The sequence below is a fragment of the Bos indicus genome, chromosome X, assembly GCF_029378745.1.
Source record: "Bos indicus isolate NIAB-ARS_2022 breed Sahiwal x Tharparkar chromosome X, NIAB-ARS_B.indTharparkar_mat_pri_1.0, whole genome shotgun sequence".
NCBI lineage: Eukaryota > Metazoa > Chordata > Mammalia > Artiodactyla > Bovidae > Bos > Bos indicus.
In genome coordinates this window covers 52,169,307-52,179,941 of record NC_091789.1, presented here as the reverse complement: position 1 = coordinate 52,179,941, position 10,635 = coordinate 52,169,307, and the positions used below count along the sequence as shown (strand labels likewise).

Below are 10,635 nucleotides of genomic sequence, written 5' to 3'. Positions count from 1 at the left end.
AAACAGTTCCTTGGCAGTTAAAGTTTTATCATGAGATTGCAAAAATGCATTCACATATTCAGGCCCCTTTTCTATTTCTAGTTCTTTTGCTATTTCCTGAAACCATAAAACTCCCAGGTGAAAATATAAGAAAAAGTTCCTTGGCATTGGTCGTGGTGATGATTTTGGATATATTATAAAAGCGCAAGTAACAAAAGCAAAAATCAACAAATGGGACCACAAAACAAAACATCTTGCACAACAAAAGAAACAGTCAACAAAATAAAATGGCAACCTATGGAATTGGAGAAAATCTTTGTAAACTGTATATATAATATGGAATTAATTTTCAAAATATATAAGGAAATCATACAACTCAATATAGAAAAATCTGATTAAAAATGGGCAAATGACCTAAAGAGACATTTTTCCAAAGATTGTATACAAACAGTCAACGTGTATATGAAAAGGTGTTCAATATCGTTACAACTGCATGCTGCTGCTGCTGCTAAATCGCTTCAGGCATGTCTGACTCTGTGCGACCCCATAGACGGCAGCCCACCAGGCTCCCCCCGTCCCAGGGATTCTCCAGGCAAGAACACTGGAGTGGGTTGCCATTTCCTTCTCCAGTGTATGAAAGTTAAAAGTGAAAGTGAAGTCACTCAGTCGTGTCCGACTCTTAGTGATCCCATGGACTGCAGCCTACCAGGATCCTCTGTCCATGGGATTTTCCAGGCAAGAGTACTGGAGTGGGGTGCCACTGTCTTCTCCATACAACTGGATAAAGAAGAATAAAATACCTAGAAGTGGATTTAACAAATGAGGTGAAATACCTCTATAATGCAAACAGTAAGACACTGGTGAAAGAAAATGAAAAAGACACAAATAAATGGAAAGATATTCTATCTTATGGATTGAAAATATTAAATTTGTTAAAATGACCATAATACCAAAGCAACCTACAGATTCAAATCAACCTCTATCAAAATAACAATGACATTTTTCACTGAACCAAGTCAAATAATTCTAAAATTGGTAGAAAACAACAAAAGATCCTGAATAGACAAAATAATCTTGATGCTCACTAGAGTCATCAGAGACTCCTGAAATAGGAGCTGGGTCTGGGACAGTGGGCAAGACTTAAGGGGAGGTGGATGGAAGGGAGGAGATGGGGAGTTCACTCTGATTGGAAGGAAGAGTAGGGGCTCCCAGGTGAGCAGATAAGGCTCAGAGGTAACTGATGGGACATTCCAGGGAACTGAGGCTATCTGGGTGTAGGACTGATTGGAGAAGGACCACATTTGCCTCTATGGATACTACACAGCCCCTTTATACACTGAAAAGGCACAATGATGGTAAGGAGTAAAGTGCCCTCCACGTCTGTCACTAGTCCATGGGGCAGAGAAGGACCAGGTCCACTGACAGTAAGGAAGCTGTGCTGATTCTCAGTGCCCTGCACCTCCTTTAAAGTAGGAAGCAGACATAAAAGGGACCGATTCACAGCTAAGAGAACCCCTACGCCATCTGGAAAACATACACCCTCTTTAGTTTTTCTCTGATCCCAGGTCCCATGGACTTCATCTACCAGTGAGGTTCTACCTGCCTCCTGGAGTCACATTCCTAGCCAGAACACTGTTCACCTGTTACCTCTCCCCACACCCTGGTTTGTTCCATCTCTGTATCATCTCTGACATTACTCAGGTTTTTCTCCTTCTTTGCTGTCTCAACTCCTTTCATTATCTCAGTGAGGGGTACCACAACACAGCACTGCCGTGACAAGCTAACCCGAAATTTAATATTCAACTACACTATCATTTACATATTGCTTTTTTAAAATTTTATTTATTTATTTTTTAATTTAATTTTATTTTTAAACTTTACAATATTGTGTTAGTTTTGCCAAATATCGAAATGAATCCGCCACAGGTATACATGTGTTCCCCATCCTGAACCCTCCTCCTTCCTCCCTCCCCATACCATCCCTCTGGGTCGTCCCAGTGCACCAGCCCCAAGCATCCAGTATCGTGCATCGAACCTGGACTGGTGACTCGTTTCATACATGATATTACACATGCTTCAAATCTTCCCACCCTCTCCCTCTCCCACAGAGTCCATAAGAATGTTCTATACATCAGTGTCTCTTTTGCTGTCTCGTACACAGGGTTATTGTTACCATCTTTCTAAATTCCATATATATGTGTTAGTATACTGCATTGGTGTTTTTCTTTCTGGCTTACTTCACTCTGTATAATAGGCTCCAGTTTCATTCACCTCATTAGAACTGATTCAAATGTATTCTTTTTAATGGCTGAGTAATACTCCATTGTGTATATGTACCAAAGCTTTCTTATCCATTCATCTGCTGATGGACATCTAGGTTGCTTCCATGTCCTGGCTATTAGAAACAGTGCTGCGATGAACATTGGGGTACACGTGTCTCTTTCCCTTCTGGTTTCCTCAGTGTGTATGCCCAGCAGTGGGATTCTGGATCATAAGGTAGTTTTATTTCCAGTTTTTTAAGGGATCTCCACACTGTTCTCCATAGTGGCTGTATTAGTTTGCATTCCCACCAGCAGTGTAAGAGGGTTCCCTTTTCTCCACACCCTCTCCAGCATTTACTGCTTGTAGACTTTTGGATCGCAGCCATTCTGACTGGCGTGAAACGGTACCTCATAGTGGTTTTGATTTGCATTTCTCTGATAATGAGTGATGTTGAGCATCTTTTCATGTGTTTGTTAGCCATCTGTATGTCTTCTTTGGAGAAATGTCTATTTAGTTCTTTGGCCCATTTTTTGATTGGGTCATTTATTTTTCTGGAGTTGAGCTGGAGGAGTTGCTTGTATATTTTTGAGATTAGTTGTTTGTCAGTTGCTTCATTTGCTATTATTTTCTCCCATTCTGAAGGCTGCCTTTTCACCTTGCTAATAGTTTCCTTTGTTGTGCAGAAGCTTTTAAGTTTAATTAGGTCCCATTTGTTTATTTTTGCTTTTATTTCCAATATTCTGGGAGGTGGGTCAAAGAGGATCCTGCTTCTGCAGAGCTAAAATCTAACAGCCACAACCTCATCAAAGAAGACAGTGACTGCAAGGAATGTGTTTTCCTGTGTCCAGACTAACACCCAAGACTTTTGGTCACTTTACGGATGCCTCAATTTTGAATGTGATCTAATTTTGTATTACTAGTGTTGGGCATGCATACGTTTTCCTTTCTTGGGATTATTTTAGGTTGCCCAAAGAAGGAATATTTTAGGTTGCCCAAAGAAGGAATATTTTAGGTTGCCCAAAGAAGGAATATTTTAGGTTGCCCAAAGAAGGATTATTTTAGGTTGCCCAAAGAAGGTTTATTTTAGGTTGCCCAAATCTTTTATATAAGATTTTCTATACAAAAATTTTAAATTTTGCATAGATTTAAGATCTATGCAAAAAAGATCTTAATGACCTGGATAACAACAATAATGTAGTTCCTTACCTAGAGCCAGACACCTTGAAGTGTGAAGTCAAGTGGACCTTAGGTAGCATTATTACAAACAAACCAAGAGGAGGTGATGGAATTTCAGCTAAGCTATTTAATATCCTAAAAGATGCTGCTGCTAAAGTGATGCCCTCAATATTTCATCAAATTTGGAAAACTCAACAAAGGCTATAGGACTGGAAAAGTCAGTTTTCATTCCAATCCCAAATAAAGGCAATGCCAAAGATTATTCAGACTACCACACAATTGCACTCATTTCGCATGCTAGCAAGGTAATGCTCAAAATCCTTCAAGCTGGGCTTCAACAGTATGAGAACCAAGAACTTCCAGATGTACAAGCTGGATTGGCAAAGGAACCAGAGGTCAAATTGTGAACATCTGTTGGATCATAGAAAAAACAAGGGAATTCAAGAAAACATCTACTACTGCTTCATTGATTATGCTAAAGCCTTTGACTGGTTGGATCACAACACACTGTGGAAAATTTTTAAAGAGATAGAAATACCAGACCACCTTACTTGCCTCTTGGAAAACCTGTATCCAGGTCAGGAAGCAACAGTTAGAACCAGACATGGAACAACAGACTGGTTTCAAATTGGGAAAGGAGTACATAAAGGCTGTCTACTGTCACCCTGTTTATTTAACTTGTCTGCAGGGTACATCATGTGAAATGCTGGGCTGGATGGATCACAAACTGGAATTAGATTGCCAGGAGAAATATCAATAACCTCAGATATGTAGATGATAACACTCTAATGGCAGAAATCAAAGGAAAACTAAAGAACCTCTTGATGAAGTTGAAAGAGGAGAGTGAAAAAACAGGATTAAAACTCAACATTCAAAAAATGAAGTTAATGGCATCCAGTCCCATCACTTCACGACAAATAGATGGGGAACAAATGGAAACAGTGATAGATTTTATAATCTTGGGCTCCAACATTACTGCTGCTGGTGACTGCAGCCATGAAGTTAATAGACATTTACTCCTTTAAAGAAAAGCTATGACAAACCTAGACAGCGTATTAAAAAGCAGAGACATCACTTTGCTGTCAAAGGTCCATGTAGTTAATGCTATGGTTTTTCCAGTAGTCATGCAATGATGTGATGAACCATAAAGAAGGCTGAGCACCAAAGAATTGATTCTTTTTAATTGTGGTACTGTAGAAAACTCATGAGATTACCTTGGATGGAAAGGAGATAGAGCCTGTCAATCTTAATGGAAATCAACCCTGAATAGTTACTGGAAGGACTGATGCTGAAACTGAAGTTTGAATAGTTTGGCCACCTGATGTGAAGAGCTGACTCATTGGGAAAGACCCTGATGCTGTGAAAGATTGAAGGCAGGAGGAGAAGGGGGTAACAGAGGATGAGATGGTTGGATAGTATCACTGACTCAATGGACATGAGTTTGAGCAAACTATGGGGGATAGCAAAGGACAGGGATGCCTGGCTTGTGTAGTCCATGGGGTCACAAAGAGTTGGACATGAGCAATGACTGAACAACAACAACAACAACAAGGAAAGTACTTCAAAGATGATTTCATTTGCCTCTGTTGACTGTTTCTGGGGACTTTGTCTGAATGATCCTGGGACTAAACTTTTCCCCTGACACCTATACTCTGAACATTTTCCACTCTGGATGCTGTGGGGCTGGGTGATCTCATGGAAACTCCCAACCTTTCCCTTCTCTGTGGTATTCACTGCTTAGCTAACTAGGTGGTTAAACCCACGAGCTTGCCTTCATTTCAAGACAGTTTATTTGGAAAGGACAGAGCGATGCATATTGTGAAACTACTTTCAACTCAAGATCTTAGTTAAAATCCTGGGAAATGGAGATGCTTCCTAACTGTTGAATGTAACATTTGTTTAGAGACAGATGCCCTTCTCATACCCATGTGATTTCCCTGAAGCTGCTCAATTGGGATGTTCATATGGTACATAAATGACTCTTGGGTCTACAACTATTACCCATGTCCTGTGTGAGCATGTGTACCTCATCTTTGTCCCTTGGTGTCCCCCTTCCTTGGGGCACCTCCTACATACTTGATCCTCCTGGAAATTGCTGGCAGGGCTTATGCTGGGCTGAATGTACCCCACATGCAGCAGGAGGCAGCATGTGGTCATCCTGGGGTCTGGGGGCCTGAGGGGATGTGTGAGCAAATTGTGGCACCAGGTTTTCAGGGGGTTACTGGGGGGTATGAAGGTGAGACTCAAACTGGGGGGCTGGTGACAACTTTCTTGGCAAAACCACCTGGGCTGGGGGAGCCTATCCTTGCCTGCTGAAGGCACTGCAGACCCACACAGCTCTCCCACTAGGCAGCAAGCCCCTTAGGCCCACTTGCTGGCCTCAGTCTAGTGGTTCACCCCATCTGGATCCAGTTGGGATATTTCACACCCTTACACACTGGATCTTTGACCTCATGGAAGCGTCCAGAAATCGGGGGACGCACTGAAATGTACTTTCAATGTCTGAGTGCAAAAGACAAACCCCAGAACTTCTGCACCCCACGTCTCTGAAAGGCTCCCAAGGCTGCCCTCCAAGACCCGTTCTCTGCAGTGGACCCTGGCCCACCTCCCACAGGCAGCAGGTGGCCAGGCTTGTGACAGGAACCTGAGAATGGAAACAGCAGGTGACTCCTGTGCTGGAAGCTCCAGGATCTCCTAACTAAGGATTTATTATGGAAATTCCCAGCAGCATCCTCAACGTGGGCTTCCTCCTGCCACGGAGACAGATGTCAGCTTTCAGCTCCCCAGGCAGCCTTATCGGGGCTAGGGCAGGCTGTAGGGGTCTCTGCCCTGGGAGGGGGTGCCCATGGGAAGGGTGAACTTTGTTCCCAAAGAGGTGCCTCCTGAGGCCTGACTTGCCCCCAGTCAAGACCTTGCAGGACGGGAGTATATTTGGGACCCTCCAGGCCCCAATGATGACCCACTCAAGGCTTAGCCAGATGCAGGAAGAGAGGATCTGGGGGTGCATGGGGTGGTGCCCATGACCTGCACTGACTGTGGGAATGGGGTTTATGTGGCTGGAAGTGCTTCCATCCCCTGTAGGTGTTGCTGCTGCTGCTGCTAAGTTGCTTCAGTCGTGTCCAACTCTGTGCAACCCCATAGACGGCAGCCCACCAGGCTCCCCCATCCCTGGAATTGGGCGTGTTTATTTCTGGGGGTGGATCGGAACCCAGGGGCCATCTGAGGAACAGCTGGGCACTGACTAAGGGTTCCTGAGAGGTGGCTAGTCCAGGACCCAGGGACAGTGGATAGAGTGGGCCCAGGAGGAAGGCTCCTGTGAGTGTTGGCTGAGTGAGGAGCCCAGCAGGTGATGGGGTGGGGAGGGAACATCCTTCAGAAGGTGAGAGCCCCTAGCATGGTGGGGCACGCAGACCCTGAAGTGTGCTAGCTGCCCTATTTTCAAGGCCCTGAGACAATGGTTCCAGAACTCTAGGGCCTTGGGTTGAATTGAGGCTTCAGCAGTTTTCTGCGAGAACTCTGCCTTGCTATTTATCTTCTTGAACTTTAAAGTTAAAGAGTCTTAGAAACTGCTATTTAATCATTCATTTAAAACAAACAAACAAGCAAAAAACCTCATTAGCTGTTACCACCCCCTAAAAAAATAAAGAAAAAGGAGAGAGAAGGTTGTTATGTTCCTAGCCCTTGCAGGACTGCTAGAGCACTGCCTCCAAGATTAGGCTTTTTAGCTGACCTAAGAGAGGAGATTGTATTTCCCTGGTGGCTCAGATGGTAAAGAATCTGCCTGCCAATGCAAGAGACCCAGGTTCGATCCCTGGGTGGGTAAGAGCCACTGGAGGAGGAAATGGCAACCCACTCCAGTATTCTTGCCTGGAAGATCCCATGGACAGAGGAGCCTTGGTGGGCTACAGTCCACAGGGTTGCAAAGAGTGGTACATGACTGAGTGAGTAACACACAAGAGAGGTGAGGGCGGACTCTGAGCACTGAGAAGTGTGCAGGAATGACTCCACAGCAAAGGTCAAACAGAAGTCCTTCTGCTGAGGAAACTGGAGTCCTGAAGGAAGCAGCTTTCTTCATGGAGGAGTGGCCCAGAGGCTTTGAGACTTGGTGGCCTTGGGCTTGGCTGCCCCAAGCTAAGGGAGAACCCTCAGCTAGTAAGAGGGAGGAAGGGAGCTTGGCACTTTCCTTCTGCCCTGTTCAGACGCCGTTGCCCAGCATCTGCCCTACTGCAATGGTTGTTAATGCCTGGGAGCTGCCAAGGTTTATTTGTTTCCTTTCTGGATACTTGTCTTAAACATGGGCAAATACACGGCCTTCCACGGTCATACTGTTTACCTGGCCCTCAGAACACCTTTTTATGTCAAGTGGTTTGATGCGCCCAATTCCTGAATTGTTGTATTGCTGTTGAATACACCTTATTAGCATATTAAAATGGCTGTACGCAAAGACACCATCCCTTCTTTGTTGGAATGCCAGTGCCAGATCTGTGTGGAAATCCTCATTGAGCCCATGACACTACCTTGTAACCACACGCTCTGTAAAGCATGTTTCAAGTCAACTGCTGAAAAGACAAATTTGTGCTGTCCCAGCTGTCACTGCCAGATTGCTTTCTGGACTTGGTACCATACTCAAAGAAATTCTCTTGTCAATATGGAACTGTGGGAGATAATTCAAAAACACTATCCAGAGGAATGCAAACTTAGAGTCTCTGGGCAACAGTCAGAGGAAATCATTAATGACTGTCAGCCAGTTCACCTGTTAAGTCAACCTGGGGAATTAAGAGGAGAATATGAAAAGGAGAGAAGCAAGATGGAGGCAGAGTGAGGAGCCAATCAGGAAGAAGAAAACAAAGCCAGTGAAGAATACATACAGAGATTACTGGCAGAGGAGGAAGAAGAGGAAAAGAAACAGGCAGAAAAAAGCCACAGAGAGATGGAGGAACAACTGAAAAGTAATAAAACCCTGGCAAGAAGGCTAAGCCTTAATATTAGCAATATCTGTGAGGAGTGTCTCGGCTTCCCCCTTGGATTCCAAAAAATCTAATCCTGTCACAACCAAGTCACAAAGGAAAAGGAAGAGCAAACAAAAAAACACTGGTGATATTCAGAAGTATTTGTCACCAAATTCTCAACTTGGGTTAGCATCACAGTTTGTAGTTGTAGAAGAAGACAGGAAAACCTCCATGTCCAAGGAGACTGACAGCAGTGATATGAAGAACCCTACATGGCAAGATACAGAAATTGAGGAAGGTATGCCTGCATTTTCTCCTCAGATATGCTTTGAAGTTCAAAAGCAAGGTGCAGAATCTTCAGTGGAGTCACCTAAACCTAAGTTATGTGCCAGAGGTGGAGAATGGTGTCTTGAAGGAAATCAAAACAAAACATTCATGAAAAAGTTATGTGTCACAAGTCATAAGGAACCTAAAGCCGGAGTTCCCTCTTCTGGAGAAGCTGCAATTAAGCCTTATGGTAAAACTGAGAGTGGATGTACAATATCAGATATAACACATACACTTGAAAATAACAGTTGTGACAGAAAATGAGGAGTCTCACCTACTGAACAATAAAGATATCTCAAAAACAAACAAACAAAAAAACAGGAATCTTTGTCTGAAGCAGTCAGCAATCCATGCTGTTTTACAAAAAGAAGAAAAATGTTCCCCAAATCTTCCTCAGGCTGAGTAAACAAGTCCACTTTACCCCAAGACTGATAGATTTGGAACCTCTTTGAGAGACATAAACAAGAAGAATGGGACAGGTTATTTTCTGCTTCATTACAGCTTCAGAAAGAGGTGGATTAAGAAAAAATGAGGCTAACCTGGCCAAAGGATCCCCAGATGAATATCAGTTATGGGCTATGTCTTCACCTCCAGACAAAGTACTAAATGGACAGAGGAAGAACGCCAAAGATAGAAGCTTTAAAAGACAAACTGATCTAGGGCATCCACCAAAAACCTCAGTTCAGTTCAGTTGCTCAGTCATGTCCAACTCTTTGTGACCCCATGGACTGCAGCACACCAGGCTTCTCTGTCCACCACCAACTTCTGGAGCTTACTCAAACTCGTGTCCATTGAGTCAGTGATGCCATCCAACCATCTCATCCTCTGTCATCCCCTTCTCCTTCCGCCTTCAATATTTCCCAGCATCAGGGTCTTTTCAAATGAATCAGTTCTTCTCATTAGATGGCCAAAGTATTGGAGTTTCAGCTTCAGCATTAGTTCTTCCAATGAATATTCAGGACTGATTTCCTTTAGGACTGACTGGTTGGATCTCCTTGCCTGAAAAAATGAAAATTGACAACCTTCTAAGATCCAGTTGAAATGTTAAGATCTAGTTAATGGAAGAAAGATACCAAGTACTACTACAGAGAATTGTTCCCAACACTGCTCATTCCCTACAGCCTAGTAAGTCACAGAAGACTATTTTTCAGATGTTTCAGAAATGCACACAGTAATGCTTGGGTAAGAAGAGTGTTTTACATTCTAGTAAAGCAGGATTGTGTAACTCTCTATCATAGATTCTTTATAAATTTTTCATTCTGCTATGTGGGCACATTCTTTGTCCCTAATTAAAGGACTGTGTGCTTACAGGGGAGGAATATACAAATGTGTTTTTGCCAAACTCAGTTGTAAGCAAGAGTCCCACTCTTTTCCTTTTTTAATAACTGTGACATACTAAGTTTTAGTTGACAGTTGTTATGGATATAAAAATGCCTTGGCCAACTGTCAAGAAAACTTCATTTCCATGTATGTCCCCCAAATGCATATTTTATTGCCTTTGAGCACCTTTTTATCTTGACTAGTAATCAAAGTAACATTATAATATACCAAGTAGCTACATAATCCAGGCAGAGTTTAAAATATGTTTTCTTGTAACTTTCCCATTATATTTGCAGAACACTTGAAAATCACCTTTGACAACTCTAATTTCCATCTCTACTTTCAGTATTACAGCAATTTCTATGACTTCAATGGCTTGAGTTCAACATGAAGTCAGAAAAATCAGACTTTCCTAGAAAAGTAGGACTTAGTACAGAAAAGAAACTAGACCTTTGATGCAAAAGGAGTTAATCTTGGGTGAGGCTGACTGGGTAGACTGAGAATTTGTAAGCACTAGAACTGAGTGGATGATCAGACAACTGGGTCTAGGATGGAGTAGCAGGTGCAGTTTGGCAAAATATTCTTCCTCATCCTTTCTTTTTTTATAGTTTTTCACACTATT

General features: G+C 42.9%; 1 pseudogene; it reads left to right on the top strand.

Moving 5' to 3' along the window:
* Positions 1-7,846: 7,846 nt before the first annotated feature.
* On the top strand, positions 7,847-9,868 carry LOC139181633 (E3 ubiquitin-protein ligase RNF168-like; annotated as a pseudogene).
* The last annotated feature ends 767 nt before the right edge of the window (positions 9,869-10,635 follow it).